This window comes from Lacerta agilis, chromosome Z, assembly GCF_009819535.1.
Source record: "Lacerta agilis isolate rLacAgi1 chromosome Z, rLacAgi1.pri, whole genome shotgun sequence".
NCBI lineage: Eukaryota > Metazoa > Chordata > Lepidosauria > Squamata > Lacertidae > Lacerta > Lacerta agilis.
This window is the reverse complement of record NC_046331.1, coordinates 15,480,959-15,499,392: the sequence shown is the minus strand read 5'-3', so window position 1 is coordinate 15,499,392 and position 18,434 is coordinate 15,480,959. Positions and strand designations below refer to the sequence as shown.

The following is an 18,434-nucleotide window of genomic DNA, read 5'->3' as shown; positions in this document are numbered from 1 at the left end:
GAGCTGAGCGGCGCGCGTGGGCTCGCTCACTCTTCGGGACCAGCGCGCGCGCTCTCGCTCGCCTGCCAGCGCCTGCCCAGCCGCTGCAGCGCGTCCCTGCACCAGCCGCGTCGGGCAAGCGAGCAGCCGGCTGCTGCTGCTGCCTTCTCGCCGTCTCCGTCTCCTCCTCCACCTCCTCCTCCTCCTGTGCGCCCCTGCGGAGCCCAGGCGCCCCAGCGGAGCCCGAGCGCCTCGGAACTGGTGCCTTTCCCTCCCGCAGCCCTGAACTTTGGAAAGCCCGCTGCAGAGGGCAAGAGAGAGGGGCCCGTCATCCATCATGGCTCAGGTGTGATGGACTAGTGGAGCTCCTGGCTGGGCAACCGAGCTCAGCTGCGTCCAAAGCAGACTTAATACTATTATTTTAAAAAGGAAGCTCTCAACCGCCTTGTCTTGGAAGGATCGTATACATTCTCTCCCCACCCCACACCCCACCCCAGTTATCTTAGCGCTGATGCCCCGCAGGTAGAAGGCTTTGGAAGAGATGGTCCTCACCTGAAGGAACGAAAAGTGGGGGGAAGAGATATATGTGTATAAGGGGCTCTAAATACAATTCCAGTGTTTAAAGGTAAGATTTGTTTATTTATTTGCTGGAGGTGGCTGGGAAAACGGTTTTCATTGTGTGTGTTTTTAATTTCCAATGGTCATTTCTCTGTTTAAGATCCCCCTCTTTTGCCCCTTCCCATTTCTGCTGAATGTAATTTTGGGGATCTGGAGGAGGGGATTTCCCCCCTCCCTTGCTTATTCTGGTCTTGCTTTTGAAGGGACTGAAAGATGAGTGAGAAAATGGATGCTCTCTAGAAGTGGGGGTGGTCTCTGCTCAGGTGTTGTTGCCACAATACATGCCCAATATATACCCAAAAACCCACATGGTTTAAAAAGGGAAAGGTATCGGGATGGGTGGTGGCAGTTTAAGAAGTTGGAGAGCTAGTTTTAATCCTAACGGTTGGCGAAATGCTGCCTGTTATCATTGGAAAGGAATCTTGTGATCATTTTATTTGTTTATTTATTTATTTGGAAACCAGTCTAGAGAAAATTCATGGATCTGACCAAGATTCAGCAAAAGACTAGGAGGAAGCTCACAAGCAAGGCATGAAAGTGACATCCTTTTAGAGTTTGTTCCCAACACCCAGTACTGCAAGGTACACTATCCCTGATTTTGGAGGTCCTATTGGCTGTTGTGACCATGACACAATGCCATGTTTCTCTCTAGTGTGCCTTCTCTTTATTTAGAGTGTGTGAGTTGTGGGGGGGGAGCATCTGTGGCTCTTCAGGTGTTGCCAACACCCCAGCCCTTATCATCCCTGGCCAATGGTCAGGCTGACTGGGACTGAATGGAGCTGGGAGTGCAGTGACACCTGGAGAGGAAAAGGTTTCCCTAGCCCTGATTTGGAGCATAGAATCATAGAGTCGGAAGGGACCTTGAGGATAACTAGTCCACCCCCTGCAATGCAGGAATAAACAGCTGTCCCATACAGTGATTGAACCTGCAGCCTTGGTGTTATCAGCACCATGCTGTAACTAGCTGAGCTATCCAGACTGAATCCCATCAAAAACATAAAACGGTCACCTAGGATCATATTGAGGATGCCTGCTAGAACTTCCAGTAGCTCCACACAATCTTGTAGAGTGCAGAATCTCCCCCTCTTCCCAGTGCAACAGGAGAGAAAGACCCTCCCCAACATTTAAACAAACAAACAAAAAAAAGAAATGTGAGGCCCACATGCCCCCCAAAAGGTGATCTTGAACCCTGCAGCAACAAATTCTGCTGCTTTCTAGGACCATTCTCCAACAGATAACTTCCCCTGTGTGATGGTTTTCATGCCATCCTGCCTGCACGATTCCATATAGCAAGAGGGTCATTGCATATTTCAAATGCTAGATCTTTACAGGAAAGGAAGTGAAATGTTTTTGGTAACATTATGACTAAGACAGCAACTAAGGCAGCTGGAGAGACTGTCTCCAGAATTCTTGGGGAGGAGCTGTGTATCCCAGTGGGTAGAGCAGCATCTGCTTTGCATGCAGGTTCAGTCCCTAATGGCATCTCCAGGTAGGGCTGGGAAGGACTCTGGACTGAAACTTTGGAGAGCTGCTGCCAGTCAGCGTCAGCAATACTGGAGTAGCTGAACCTATGTTTCTGTTTAATTATACCAGTTCATAAGATCCACGAGGACTAGAATATTACTTGATTTCTAGCAGAAGGCCCATAGCTCAATGGTAGAGCACATGCCTCAGTTTCAACCCCAGGGATCTTCACATAGGCTGGGAAAGACTCCCTGTCTGAAACCCTGAGGAGGCACTGCCAGTCAGTGCATAGACAAACAATCTTGAGTTGCATGCACCAGTCATTCAACTGGGCATAAGGCAACTTCCTACATTTCTGTCCAGTGAAACGTATCAGCAGTAAAGACGAAAAGGAAGCCTTACCTTCTCCCACAATGCACAACTGGAACTTACTGCCACTAGACTGCCGGCTTGATTGTTTTAAAAGCAGATTTGACAAATCCATCAAGGGTGAAATCTCTTGATAGCTGCTAGCTACAGGAACGCCATGGAATTGCCATGTTACAAGGAAGTGTTTGGGGAGTGGGGGCTGGAATCTTGCCACTGCGTGGTGCTTGTGAGCTTTCCAGAGGCATTGAGCCAACCACGCCTGCAAACCATGGTCTGATCCAGCAGGGCTTCAGTTACATTAGCTTCTGATACACATAGATATTTCTTAAAAGGTAAGTTGCAGTAAAGCAAGTTTACAGTGAATACTTTCAGAGGAGATCACCAGGCTGAACTTTTCTACCTGTGCGATTGTTACAGAACGGTCAAATTCAGTTTGCATCAAGCTCTGTTCTTGTTGAGAGTTTCTCCACTGAGAGTCAGGCCAATCATTGAGTGAGTCTTCTAGTGGAAGCTTTTGCAGGAGTTATTCTAGACTTATTCTAGACTGTTTAATTACTGCTTGATTGTAACCAAATACAGTACCAAAGTGGTTTACAAGAAATATTAGAATTATCTATAAAAACAGTTAAAGCAATTATTTTAAAACATGTTTTTAAAAAGTAAAAAACGGCAGTAAACTAAAAATAGATTAAAACATGTCAACATAAATGTGTCTGGATAGGCATGCCTAAACAAAAAAAAATTAAGCAGACACAAAAAAATAATACAGTGAACTTGCCTGGAGGACACCAGTAGTCAGTGCCACCAAACTAGAAGAAGGATTCCTTACAAGTGTGGAATAAGTATTATGTGACACCTGTAACACTGCCAGTTCTGCAGATCGAAGTGGTCAAGTTGGAGCATGTGGGGTAAGGTAAACTGGTCCTAAGTTGCTAAGGGCTTAATATATCTGTGGTAACACCTTGCACTTGACCTGGCAGATCAGCAACCAGTGTAGACCTCTGAGTGTTTGGGCTCTTCTGCTGCTATGAAGAAACATTCGTCCTGATCTGGCTGCCTCTTCTATAGTTGCCTCTTTTATCCCCAATCTGGCAGTGATGTCTCTTTGGAGCGTGAAGTCCAGGATCCACTGGTAATCCCTAGGTTAGATTAATGTAAGGAGTTGTGCATGGGGATGCCTCTGAAAACAGTTTGGAAACCTCAACTGGTGCAGAAAACAGCAGCCAGGTCACTCCCTGGGGTGAGTTGGTTTGAGAACATAACCCCAATCCTAGCTCAACTGGATTAGTGGCCAATCAAAGGGCTTAATCCGAAGTGCTGGTTTTGACCTATAAAGCCTTAAATGGCTCAAGACCACAGTATCTCAAGGACTGCCTCTCCCCATATGAATCATCCCAGGCCCTGCAGTCATCACCTGAGGCCCTTTTGGTGTGCCCCAACATGGAAACTGGCCTTTTCTTTGGTGGCTCCCCATTTGTGCAATGCTCACCCCAGGAAGGCTCACCTGGTGCTTTCACTATCTATCTTCAGGTGCCAGACCAAAACTTTCCGCTTCTCTATGGCATCTTAAAAGAGTACTGGGGGGTATTGTTTTAGTTTGTGACCATGCTATGTATTTTTTGCATTTTTATATTGTAAACTGCTTTGTGGTCTTTGGATGAAGGGCAGTATAGAAGTTTATTTAAAAAAAATATCCCCATGTGCACCTGTGGCCGCCAAACTCTGACATAAAAAATGCTGCTCTCCTGCTTGGAGTCTTGGGAGGTGCAGTCAAGATGGCACCTTGCATATCTAGGCATGGAGGCTAACCTTCATTTGGTCTGAGGTCTACATACACCCTTGGCCAGAGCTGCAAACCAGGGGTGGGTATGGACACCCCGCAATCATGCACATGCGCACACACACATTCTGATGATGCATCCAAACACACAGGACATTGTGCAGATCAGCTGAAAAGCAGGATATCACCCCCTTCCTACTCATCAGATGACCTATCTGACAACTGGTCAAGGAGGGGAATTTTCACAACACCATTAGAGTGTTGAGCTAGGTAGAGATCCAGCCCGCTGCCTACTTTAATTGTTGTTTTTGATGCTATCAAAATCAATGGGGTCATAAAAAAAATACTTGATTTACCTGATCCAGGCCCTGAGCTGGGGTTTGGCCATTCCTGTGGAGAGTGATGGATGGAGCCCAGAGGAATTTGGAGCCAATACCTTTGATCCTGGTAACCTGATGGAAATTAACTTGGGCTGTACCACCCTGATTGGTTGGCATCCCTGACTGGCCAGCAGTTCATGAGGTAACCCTGATTAGTCAGTTGAAGAGCACATCCTGACTGGTAAAGTGCAGAAGGGCCCCTGGTATATTGGTAGGGAGGGGACTCTGGGAACTGTGACAGAGTCGCCATTGGGATGTCCATTTTTCATACTTGGGTGATAATTTCAGAATGAGAATTTTCTAGAAAATATACAACCAACTTGCTTGGCACTTGTGTGTATAGTTTAACCTTTGCCACACACACACACACACACACAGGCATGTAAGTTTGGGACAGAGCTCTCAAAACTAGGAGTGAGCCATCAAGAGGTCCAGAAAGTTCGTTGGGATGTGTCTGATTGCAAATGATGGTGACAGGTGGGAAACTGCTCTGTAGCCTTAAACAGGTTTTTATCCGTGGTTTCTTTTTGGGGGGAACTGTAGTTCTTGGGGGTAGATGTTGAAGCTAGGGATCTCAAGCAGAGAATGCTTAGCATCCACAAACTACAATTCCCAGGATTCTTTGGGGAGGGCAGCCTCAAGGGTTAAAGGGGCATAAAGCTGATAAAGATTTGTAGTAGACACACACACACACTCTCACAAGCTAGTTGCAGGTCTTTATGCTCTGTGTGATGGCCAAATCATAATTCTGTATTGGCATTCCACCAGCTTTTGAAGATTCACCTGTTTACACAGACATTCCTTTGATCTCTTGACCTGACTCCCATTTTGTTAATTGCTGTGTCATTTTAATAGGATTCTTTTATCGTGTACAATTTAATTACAGAAATTTATATTTCAGTACTTGCAAAACTGGTATTTATACTTTGCAAACAGTGCAGAAGTCTGTTTTGGCATTAAGTGGTATATAAATGTTAAAACAATGATTGAGAAATCAAACAATCACAGTTCTGTCCCAAACTGAATTAAATGGTTTTCATCACTTAAGCATATTATGTCAAGTTTCCATACACATATGTATTGTTTTGCATCATGGAGAAAGGCATTAAAGGCCTCTCCCCCCCCCCCCAACCCGGTTATAGAGTAACACACACAGGTCTTCTCCTTGTCTTCTGAGAGTTCACACTTTCTTGGGGGGGGGGGAATACCGAAGGAAATGCTTTTCCCCCCAGCTGAAACTCCCCAGAACTCAATTCTGGCACCTCTCAGGGGTGTGCCATTACCATTCGAAGAGAACTAGGCAGGTGTTCACAGTGAGTTCCAGCAGCACTTTTTCTAGAAAAATAGCACTGAGTGGAGGTTTTGAGTTACTGAATAATCTGCACAACACCTGTTCTGATCTTTGATCAATGGGACTGCAGAATATGCACAGTCCTTGTGATGCTTCTGAGGACTGGAGGGAGGCAGAATGGTATTTCAAACAGACGGTATTGGGGAAAGTGTCTCCGACATGGTCTCTGCTTAGTCTCCTTGGTAGGCATGACTTGACTTGACCTGAGAGCTTTTACAAGTGTCAGTCAAGACTGCATGACCTGCTCTGGCCTATAGCTGTTAAGGGGAGGAGCAAGAGTGAATGACTCCGCTGTTAGGTCAAAGCAAGTCAGCTGCCACAAGCGGAGAGATGTTGGCAACCTACCCCCCCCCCCACGCTATTTTCCAAGACCTCTAAGCCAGCCTGCTGCCCCTCCCCTCCCCTAGATGTGGTACCACTGTAAGCACTGAAGTATGATTTAGTTGTTGGTCCAGCTGTGTTCTTTGTATGGAATGAGGGAGGAGGCCACTATCCCATCCTTTGCCTTAGCTGGCAAAATGGCCTGGCCTGGCCCTGGCAATTGTGGGCACCATGTTGCCAACCCATGGATAGGCTGCAACTAGTGGCTTGGCTGCAATTTATTACCATTTTTATTTATTGTATTTCTGTATTTTTCCTCCAAGGTGCTGAAGGTGATTGTCCCCCAGGTTCAAATCCTCTGCTCAGCTATGAAGCTTGCTGGGTGACCTTGGGTCAGTCAAATACTAACTACCTCACAGAGTTCTGGGGATTAATTCTGGAGAAGGGAGAGGGGAAACTGTGTATGCCACATTGAGCTTCTTGGAGAATAAGGTGGGATATAAATGCAATAAATTTAACCAATCAAAAATATGCACACCTGCACACAGCTTGCTTTAGCATATGCATTTTGGGACACATTACTTGGCTCAGGGCTTTTCTGCAGCCAGAACTCACAGTAACTCAGTTCTGGAACCTCTCAGTTGGGTGCCATTGCCATTCTAAGAGAACAAGGTAGGTGCTCATACTGAGTTACATCACCTCTTCTTTTGTAGAAAAATACCACTGCAAGATGGGGAGGAGAGTGGATTTTTCAGGAGGGCTGTATTTTGATTTGCATGTTGTTTTGGAAAGTACAAATAAAGTATGTTTGCCTTCGAAACGCAAACTGAATGTAATTTTCTCCCTCCTACCCACCCTGTCCCCAGAGGTGCTATGAATTACACCTGTGGCTGGGTGGAAATGATAATTTGGAACAATTCAGAATCCTCAGAGTGTGTGGGATTAACATGAATGCATGACACGCCCTTAAGCTTGCTGGAGTGGTCCAGTAGATAATTGCACTTCCCCTCGGTCTCTAGCAATGGGGTGACTGCATATGCTTTGTAAAGACAGGTGCTTTCAGATGGTGCTTAAGTGGCTCAAGAGTTAACCAAAATCACTCAAAAAGGAACCACTTTGGTGTTTTTAGTTACGGTATCTCTCTCGAACCGAGCTGAGAGTGAGTTTGACCGGGGATGTTGATTGCTGAAATAAATTAAGGCCATGCAGCTGTAATTAAAGCTTTAGCATTCCCACATGCTGGGCCTCTGAAGTAGATTCGTTAATGGGAGTGAGGAACTGGAAACAGGTCGGTGTGATCCTTTAAGTGAGGGGAGCAATTATGGGATTTCTGACACTGATTCATTATTTCATGGCTGGTTGTTTCAGACTCCAGAAATATAATTAATTTGATGCACAAGCAAAGAGGTGAAAGAGCAATACAATACTGCATTTGTTTGTGTTTCCAACACACAATCCTTAGTTTATCATGGCTCAGTACATATTGCGGTAAATACTGTTTATGCAATTGGTTTGTTTGAATAAATGCTAGGATGAAATAGATTTTGAAATTCTTGCAACTTGTTAAACAGGGCTTGATTTGGAGGTCTTCTGCTGCTGAACTGAAGCTTGTGAATAGTTTATTCCACTGTGTTATAGAGGGCAGCCACGCTTTTAAGCACATTTCACCCTTATTCCTGAAAATGTTTACTTTTATAATGTAGAAGGGTGAGCTTTGTCTACCTTCAGAGACAGAGAAATACCCTTTGGGTATTTTTGCATAAGTCTGCTTCTTGACTGGACAGAGGTGAGTCCAGGCCAGGGGCTCATTAGGGATGCAGGAAGTCCCCTTTGCAGGTAGATTGCACTCCTAAGTCTCTGCGCTGGGAGTAACTGAAGGATCCAGCATACCTAATGCAGAGACCGAGCACAATTTAACTGTCCCAAGTAGAGCCTGGTTGGAAGGGATGACAACTGGGGCAGTTACTCAGGCAGAGAAACAGTGGGCAACACCTCCTTCCAAATCAGGAGCTGGTAAGTTACACTCTCATGGTAGGGAGACTGATTAGGAAAATGCAAGGCTGGAACAGAACAGAGAAATGGTAGTACTGATGGCTGCAGTGCTAATGAGCTACTGACACATGGCAAAGTCTCAGAGGCTGTTTCAGTTTGTTGTGGTTGGGGCGGTCAGTCTAGGTGATGCTCTGAGTTCCTTCCAATTCTTGGGGTCCTGTACCAAGTGAGGGTTAGAACTAAAGAGAGCAGCTTACTGAACTGGTCAGAAAGGTTTATTTGCAAGACAGTGACTTTTTAGCTGGCCACTTAAGAGTTCTCACCAGCATCCCAAAAGAATGAGTTAGGTTGCAACTAGGTGATAATGCCCTCCAGGAGAACAATAGCCAGAATGATTTGTGACAACTGAGCTGGAAGCAGGTTGGAAGCTGGAGACAAAGAGACCTGCTTGCTCTGTGCTGGATCCAAAGCTGCAACTAATGGAGAAGCAAGATCTGTCAGAGTGTTAATGCTGCGAGCCCTTCCATTGTATGCTCAGGTTGTATATACCTGTATGTGTAAATAAAACCATATATCCTAATGGCACCACAGACTCTTTTGACCTTCATTCCAAGAGAACCAAACCCCGAGTAAGCGCCTGGAACCCCTGGAGTCCCACTGCTCATTGATTGGAGTGGCTGTCTTGTCTCTTGTTGTTGTTGTTTTTATATTGATTGTCATTGTTTTATTGCTGATCATAACTGTATCTTGTATGAATGTTATGAAAGTTATAAAAAAATTACACAAAGCATGCATGAGAAAACATGGCATACGGTAACTGCAAATATATACAAAATAGAGATTCTCCATATGATGGTTGTTTGGACTAGCATACCTTCATTTATTTCTAGGGATGTATTCCTTGGACTACTCCTTGACTATTTGATTCTGAGGCAGCTGGAAAACTGAACCTAAGAGCAGCCTTTTCCAAAAGTGAGAAAATCTAGAACCAGTGTGGTGTAGTGGTTTAAAGTGTTGGATTAGGAACCAGGAGATCAGGGTTCAACTCCCCATTCAGTCACGAAGCTCACTGGGTGACCTTGGGGCAGTCACTGCCTCTCAGACTAAACTGCCTCACAGAATTATTTTGTGAATAAATTAAAAGCCATGCTCAGAAGGGCTATGTGTCTTATTTTCATATTACTGTAAGTCCTTGGAATGACTTCCTCCTCTGTAGCCCCAGAAAAGAATGATCAAATAGTGAGAGCATAGAATCATAGAGCTGTAAAGTTGGAAGGGACCCAGAGAGCCATTTAGTTCAAGCCCCTGCAATAAAGAATCTTAACTAAAGCATGATCCATGATCACTGCAGATGGTGACAGCAGTCAGGAAATTAAAAGACGCCTGCTTCTTGGGAGAAAAGCAATGACAAACCTAGACAGCATCTTAAAAAGCAGAGACATCACCTTGCCGACAAAGGTCCGTATAGTTAAAGCTATAGTTTTCCCAGTAGTGATGTATGGAAGTGAGAGCTGGGCCATAAAAAAGGCTGATCGCCAAAGAATTGATGCTTTTGAATTATGGGGCTGGAGGAGACTCTTGAGAGTCCCATGGATTGCAAGAAGATCAAACCTATCCATTCTTAAGGAAATCAGCCCTAAGTGCTCACTGGAAGGACAGATCCTGAAGCTGAGGCTCCAATACTTTGGCCACCTCATGAGAAGAGAAGACTCCCCGAAAAAGACTCTGATGTTGGGAAAGATGGAGGGCACAAGGAGAAGGGGACGACAGAGGATGAGATGGTTGGACAGTGTTCTCGAAGCAACTGGCATGAGTTTGCCCAAACTGCATGAGGCAATGGAAGACAGGAGTGCCTGGCGTGCTCTGGTCCATGGGGTCATGAAGAGTCGGACACGACTAAATGACTAAACAACAACAACAACTAAAGCATCAATGACGGCCATCCAACTTCTGCTTAGAAACCTCCAATGAAGGAGAGCCTGCCTCTGTCAAACAGTTCTTACCTCGTCATCAAACAGAAACTTACCTCGTCCAGCCCACATTTTACCAGTTCTCCACAAGTATATCATAGAGGACTTTGTCAAAAGCCTTATAGAAATCAAGATACACTATGTCCACAGTATTCCCCTGATCTACCAAACTTGTAACTCTATCAAAAAAAGAAATGAGATGGCACAATTTGTTTTTGAGAAAGCCATGCTGGATCTTTGTAATCACAGCATCCTTTTCTAAATGCTCACAGATTGACTGTTTAATTATGTGTTCTAGAATCTCTCCTGGTATTGATGTCAAGCTCACAGGTTGGTAGTTACCAGAGTCTTCTCTCTCTCCCCCCCCCTTTCTGAGGATGAGGACAACATTTGCCTGCCTCCAGTTTGTAGGGACCTCACCTGTTCTCCAAGAATTATCAAAGATTATAGACAAAGGCTCTGAGATTACATCCACAGTCTCCTTTGGTAACCCTGCAGCTGATCAAGCCCTGGAGATTTGAACTCATTGAATTCATTGAGTAGTTGAAATCTCCCATGACTGCTATATCTCTCCTTCTAGAAGGTTTGACAATCTGCTGTAGAAAGCCATCATCCAATTCTTCAGTCTGGCAACTCCACTTATTTCTTCACCCATGGAAAGTTTGCAAATATTCTTGAATCCCCTTGAAATCTCACCTGTAGAAGCACATTTGCTGTCAATATCATTGGTTACTAGTTCACTTCCAGGTGTAACTCAAGGTGCCAGTTGTTCCTATGATAAATGGGCATGGGACATTTTTCAGCTATGGTTTGGGGGTCTTTCACATTCAAATTAAATTGGGACAGACAGCAATGTTCTGATCACATTTCATAAGCTGCTGGGAGTTGGTTGTGTTTAGAATTTCTCTCCCCCCCCCCAAAAAAATGCTGGCAATTTCCTCAAATGTGTTAATTTCCCCCCATTCTACCACCTGCTTCTTTTAATTCTGGGGCTGCTGTGTTCTATTTTTGGCTACTTGAATCCAAGCTGGCAACAATCTCTCTCTCTTTCTCTTTCTCTCTCCAGATGGAATCAAAACCTCTTGCTTGCTGGGAGTCCTTGTTTTTCTTTGAACAGTTGTTAAATTTAGGTGTTTTGATTTCAAGGTTCTCTCAAGTCCTCATTCCCAAAAGGTGTGAGGTGTTTTGGTTTTTTAAGCACATGATCTTCTTTTCATTTAACAAGTACATTAAGGGTATATTTCTTCAAAATCAATGACCATTTGTCTTTTGAATTAAGCAAAGAACAGGGGTGGGGAATAAATGTGGTTCACATCATAGAATCATAGAGTTGGAAGGGACCTCAAGGGTCACACACACACACACACACACAATTCAGGAATCACAGATAAAGAATCTCTCACAGATGGCAAACCAAGCTCTGTTTCAAAACCTCCAATGAAGGAGAGTCCACAACCTTGTGAGGGAGTCCATTGCACTGTCAAACAGCTCTTACAGTTAGAAAGTTTTTTCCTAATGTTTAATTTGAATTTGTTTTCTTGCAATTCCAATCCATTGGTTGGGATCCTACCCTCTGGAACAGCAGGAAACAATCTTGCTGCATCTTCCATGTGACAGCCCTTTAGATAAATGAAGATGGCTATCATACTGCATCTCAGTCTTCTCTTCTCCAGGCTAAACATACCGAACTCCAGGGCTTTTTTTCTGCTGGAACTCATCAAAATTCAGGTGGGCACCATTGCCATTATAAGAGAACATGGGAGGTGTTCGTGGTGAGTTCCAGCACCTCTTTTTCTAGAAAAATAGCACTGCCCAACTCCTTCAGCTGTTCCTCATAAGGCTTGGTTTCCAGTCCCTTAATCCTCTTGGTCACCCTCCTCTGCACACCATCCAGCTTATTGATATCCTTCTTAAATTCCAGTGCCCAGAATGGAACACAGAACTCCAGGTGGAGCCTGACCAAGGTAGAATAGGTTGACAATATTTTTTTCCGTTGATGTGGACAGTACACTTCTGCTAGTGCAGCCTAGAAATACATTAGCTTTTATTTTATTTATTTATTTTGCTGCTGCTGATGCATCACACTGTTGACTTATATGAAGCCTGTGATCTATTAAGACACCCTAGATCCTTTTCACATGTAGCTCTATCAAACTTGGGGCAGATGCCATTTTAGTGGCGTGACTGGTGCGGTTGCACTGGGTGCTGCACTGCAAGGAGAGCCAAAACAATGCTTTAGAATGGAGCACGAGAGGTGGAGAGCACCAAATTTTAGCACTGCGCAGGGCGCCACTGAAATTTGAAAGCCCAAAGTCCGCCACTGCTAGGGTTTCCCATCCAATGTTTGTGGCATCTATTTCAGTGCAAACCCATCACGTTTGCACTTCTCAAACCAGCATGCAAACTGAACATGCAAGCTGTCCTTCAAAATCTTCACTTCTCTCACTTGTAATGCAGGTTACCAGCCAGAAAATGCAGGCAAAGGTGGCTGTGTACAAAGGTACCCATTTGTAGTGCAAATAAGTATTTTTTTCCTCAATCCAGAATCATTCATGCTCATCCTTAGCATGCTGCTTTCAGTCTAGATAGAGTCTAGATCGTGCCATCCACAAGAGTTGGTGTGGTTCCTTTGTATACATTTGAAAACCCTCCCCTTTATTAGGTTAGCCATGTCTTTCCCTCCCTGCATATTTGCTCCAGGTGAATGAAGTAGGAAGTGTTGATTGCCACTCTGGGGGGACCCCCACTCACAATGTTGAGCTCCAAGTTTGGACTCCCCCCTCCACTGCTGGGACCACCTCCATCCAATTTCAAATGCACACAGGGCCGGCGTGTCCATTAAGGCGAACTAGGCAATTGCCTAGGGCGCCAAAATGGAGGGGGCGCTGGCCAGGCTTGGGCGGGGAGCGGGGCAGATTAGCAGCAGCTTCTCCGCTGTAGCGGAGAGGCGCTGTTTGCCCCCTACACCACCCCCGGCTCCCGCTAAAGCAGGCTTTGGCGGCAGGTGGCGGGCGGGATGGGCGAGCAGCAGCTTCTCCGCTACAGCAGAGAAACTGCTGCTTCACTCTCCACCACCCACACCTCCCGCTAAAGCAGGCTTTGGCGTGGGGGGGCCATGGGGCACCAGAAGGTGGTCTTGCCTAGGGCACAAGAAGCCCTAGCACCGGTCTGAATGCACACACTGGACAGTAGTGCTGAATCAATCTACGCTCACCTTTTTGTATTTGGGGAATGAAAGTAGTTGATGAAAAGGTGTTTTTTAGTGGCATGAAATCTGCAACAGGTCCAGTTTGTGTGGGGACTAGGTGGGGAAAGCCCAGAGTTCAGCGTGCATTAAATGTTATTTGAAGATAATGTTGTGAGTTTGCAGCCCATGTGTTTATTGTGGAGAAATAACATGTGGAAATGCATTTTGTTGGAGAAAATTGCTTTCAAAGCTGTGTTGTTAGGCAAAATTGTGTATGGTAATGCATATTGCTATCACTGTAAGTTCATTTCAAGTGAATACTGATTTTTAAAATTTTAGTTAGCTGCCTTGAGGCCTTCTGGTGAAAGGAAGGTAATGATAATAATAATATGCATTGAAATATCTCAGAATTTTCATGTGGACTTTAAAAAAACAAAACACCTTCATAAACTGATGCAGATATTGGGAAAATGAAAAGCTGAAAGTGGCAGATCCAACCATTCCAGGTTGAAGAATGGCATGATCAGAGTTCAATTATACATTTTGGCCCAGCAAAAACACTCAAGGAGGGTCTGCATAGAACCAACTTCTAGGAGCCGAGGTCCCTCCCCCCTCTTTCACAATAAAATATTTGAGGGGGCTAGTCCCCCCCAGTTGATAGGCATTGCCATTCAAACGGTATCTGTGCACCATGTCATTTGATCAATTATGCGTGGCTGGTCTTACTCCCCTCCCCAATATTTTATTCAAGTTGGCACCTCTGAGGGTGTGAAACGGGCCTGTGTTTGGTGTGGCTTAAGGAGAGTTCTGAGGGCCAGGCAGAGATCTCTGGTTCACATCCAGGTTCTCCCTCAAGATTTGAGAGCCGGTGTGGTTTAGACTAGGAGCTGAGAGACTGCGGTCCAAATCCCCCCCAACTCAGCCATGAAGCTCACAAGGTGACTTTGGGCTGGTCACTGCTTCTCAGCCTAACCTACCTCACAAATTTGTTGTGAAGTTAATGGGGAGATGGGGAGGAGATCTACACATGTTACATTGAGCTCTTTGGAGGGAAAAGGTGGGCTATAGATGCAACAGAGCCCACCTCATGAGAAGACCCTGATGTTGGGAAAGATGGAGGGCACAAGGAGAAGGGAACAACAGAGGACGAGATGCTTGGACAGTGTTCTCGAAGCTACCAACCAAACTGACCAAACTGCGGGAGGCAGTGGAAGACAGGAGTGCCTGGCGTGCTCTGGTCCATAGAGTCACAAAGAGTCAGACACGACTAAACAACAAAAAGATGCAACAGATGTTACACATTAGAGGTTCTCCATCTCTGGGCCACAGTTCTAGCTCTTGGGGTGTTTGTTTGTGTAGTGACCTAGCCTGACCTCTGGCCCTGCCTTCCTGATCAGCCCTGGCAACTAGCCTGTCTCAGGTTTCCTGCTCCTGAGCCATCTCCATCTGCTCCCCACAGCTTGTCCATGACACAACCAGGCCGATGCCAGGTCTGATTGCTCTGGATAACAATGGAGGCAATTGTGTGCCTTGCGTTGTGTGGTGAGCAGAACCTCTGTTGGCTTTAGCTGTTTCCAATTGTGAGCAACAGCTGCGAAAATTCCATGCTACAGAACGCAGCGCATGGGCTTCCTCCATGGGATGGCGTCTTTCCTGCCAACACCCAAGAGGGTCGTGTGTAGGGAAGGAGGCAGTCTTTCAGATATTTGAGCCTGTGTCAGTTAGGGCTTTAAATACATGAGCACCTTGAATCAGGCCCAGATATGAACTGGCAACCAGTGCAGCTTTAAAAAAAACAAAAACACGAGTTATATGAGATATAACATTGCACTATACTTCTCTAACCCTCCCCTCACCCAGAAATGGCTGGGGGGGACGACGACAAGGTGAAGCTTTGAGCTTGAAATGCAGAATATGGTCCAGGAAATGGTGCGCCAGCACTTACCCCAATACTTAACTATGTTTGATGTTGCAATGCAGCACCCCTTTGGGCTTCCTCCCACAAGCACCTTTCCTTTGAATGATGGTGGAATGCCTGAGCCAGGATTTGAACTTGAAATGTAAAATAGGGCTCTGCCAGATTTTGTTCCGATTCCTGTGGTTCAAGGGAGCTACAGTGTGGCAAACAGGCTGTAACAGCCAATTAAACCAAGGATCTCTTGGCAAATTCTTGAATCCTCTTTCTCTTCTCACCTGGGGGGTGGGGGAGAGAAAGAAGTGGGATAATTGTGAGAGCTTCTGGATATGCCTGCAGGTTTCCAAACAAACGTCTCCCTGCTTCCCTTCTGTTTTGTTCAGAATACTTCAGTCAAATTAGCTCAGTTGGGGAAGAGGGAATCGTTACTGTTATCATCCTCCCAAAAAAAACCCATCTCACTTGCCATTACACAGGTTGAGTAGGGACCTCTCTCTCTTTCTCAAAACAGCTTCAAGCTGTATCTATGGAAACCACCTGCAGTTTTTTGGGTGTAGGAATCGCTTCACAGGAAATAACTGCACTAGAAAAAGCGGGGGCGGGGGGGGGGAGATAGAGTTGCTGTTGTACTTGTGTCCTGATTGCAGACCTCCTGTCAGGGCATCTGGCTGGCCATTATGAGGACAGGAGGCTGGACTAGATGGACCCCCCCCCCTTTTGTCTGATCCAGCAAGGCTCTTCTCATGTTCTACCTCCGTGGCCAGTGGCAATATGCCTCTAAATACTGGCTGCTGGGAATCACAGGAAGGGAGAGTCTCTTTTGCTCAGGTTCTGCTTGCAGGCTTTTCACAGGCATCTGATCCAGCAGGGCTTTTCTTATGGAGTCTATTTAGATATTAGAACCTTCATGGCCAGGAACAGTCTACCTCTGAATCCCATGAGGAATGAGGAACAACAACTGGAGAGTACTGTTGCACTCAGGTCCTGCTTGTGCACTTCCCTCTGCTTGGCCACTGTGAGGACAGGATGCTGGACTAGATGGGCCCCTTCGGCCTGATCCAGCAACCAGGCTCCGTCTTTTGTATTCATTTAAAAACAAAAATGGACACACACAAAAGTCAGGAGCAAAACCCTAGCAGGGGAATAATTTGATGTTCTTAAAAGCTTTAAGTGTTCCGTCAAAACTTTAAAACAACAACAGAAGAAGCGACTATTATTTGTGGAGTGGCAGGAGGTGTCGAGAGAAAAAGGAATAAACCTACACTGGGCCAGTGGTTCTGAAGCTTTTTTCCTCTGGGGCACATTTTCAGAATAAAAACTTGCTCGCGCCACACCGATATTTTTATTGATAAGACATACACTGGAAAACAAAAAGAAACAACTCCTAGCAGTGTTTGATTTATAACATAGAACACAAGTACTTTATAGTATGATCATGGGACATACAGAAAATATAAAAGAATGCAGCTACATAAGAACATGAATCATTCCTAAAATACAATTATAAACAAGCCTTAAGTATGTATACAAATTCAGTGAGAGGTGTGAGCTTGCTTTTGCCGGGTAATCTCATTTATATTGGGTCTAATTTGAAACAAACGAACTCTCATTTCCTCATCAACACAAATAAGCTTTTCTCTTTTCTGATCTTTCATATTTGTCAGAGTTGAAAGTCCACAATGCTCTTGAAAAGAGGCATGAATACTATGGGTTTGTGGCGCTCTTCTCGGTTTCAGGCCGAGGGAGCTGGCGTTTGTCCACAGACAGTTTTCCAGGTCATGTGGCCAGCATGACTAAACTGCTTCTGGTGCAACAGAACACCATGAAGGAGGCCAGAGTGCACGGAAATATCATTCACCTTCCTGCCGCAGTGGTACTTATTTATCTGCTTGTGTTGGTATGCTTTTGTACTGCTAGGTTCTTGCTCCACCCACTTTTGCCTTTGGCCTCACTCACTGGCCTGTGGAAGCCTGTCTGGAAGAGAGTGCAGCCCTTAGGGTGAAAACATCACCTGACCACATTATGCCTTTAGTACTGTATCCAACTGTATTCTACTCCAAGTATACCCATAGAAAAGCATACCCCCCCAAGTGTTCTGATTTTCCAGGAACAGCTCAATAATTATGAAAGCCTTCCGGACATCTGTCCCTATTTCCCCTGCCAGTGCCAGTGCCACTGAGCTCAGGAAGGATGAGCTGGCACTTGTCCCAAGCAACGGTGGTGGCAGCAGTGGTGGCAGCTGCGAGGGAGTATCCTGTTGCCACTCCATGGCCTCTCCATGGCTGCCACTGCGGGCAAGGAGAAGGAGAGGCTGCTGCCACCAAGACCCAGCCCTGAGTGACACACCAGTTCTGAGGTGCAGGGAAAGGGCAGAGCCACCCTGGATGGGAAGAAACAGGGAGTGGACCGGAGTACAAGGTAGATAGATAGATGATAGATAGATGGATAGATAGATAGATAGATAGATAGATAGATAGATAGATAGATATTTGTGTGTCCATGTCTAATTTTCCCCCTTTCTAAAATTTATTTATTCGTGTGTGTTTTTCTTTTTGTAAATCTACCAAAGAATAAAATAAAATCAGGATTAAGGGGTTTTCGCAGGACGGTGGAGGGTGTGTGTGCTGTGTTGCTGTTGTGTTGGTGGCGCTCTGTGGAGGGTAGGGGTGTGTGCATGGGTGTGCAAAAACTGGGTGTCTAGGAGGGTGAATTGAGGGTGAGGCGTGAGAAATGTCCTTGTTTTCATTTGAGGAATGTTGCAGGGTATGGAAAGCAATGAGCCATGCCCATAATTTTCAACAAGTCTTGCTCTCCATAGCACTGGGCGCTATTCTTAACTTTTAGCTTTTCTTGTTGGGCAGCATATACATATTTAAAGGACATAAACGAGTGTACTGCACCCACGTTACATTTTTCCTGCAGACTCTCAAAACGTAGGTGTCCCCCCCCTTCCTGCTTGACTCTTCATGCCGTTCCACCCGCTCCCCTCTTCCTCTCCCCTTTGTTCCTCTCTCCCAGTGTACTTTGAATAATTAAGGTTTTATGCGCTCCCTGCCTGCTCTCCTGCAGATTACATTGTGAGGGAGCCCCAGCAGACAGCTGAATTGC

General features: G+C 45.5%; 1 protein-coding gene across 2 annotated transcripts in view; it reads left to right on the top strand.

Moving 5' to 3' along the window:
* Positions 1-476: 476 nt before the first annotated feature.
* FAM163B (family with sequence similarity 163 member B) overlaps positions 477-18,434 on the top strand; it is a 64,815-nt gene continuing 46,857 nt past the window's right edge. For both annotated transcript variants that reach the window (XM_033137955.1, XM_033137954.1), the window contains exon 1: positions 477-604. The gene's annotated coding sequence lies outside the window, so the exon portion shown is untranslated. The remainder of the gene's footprint in view (positions 605-18,434) is intronic.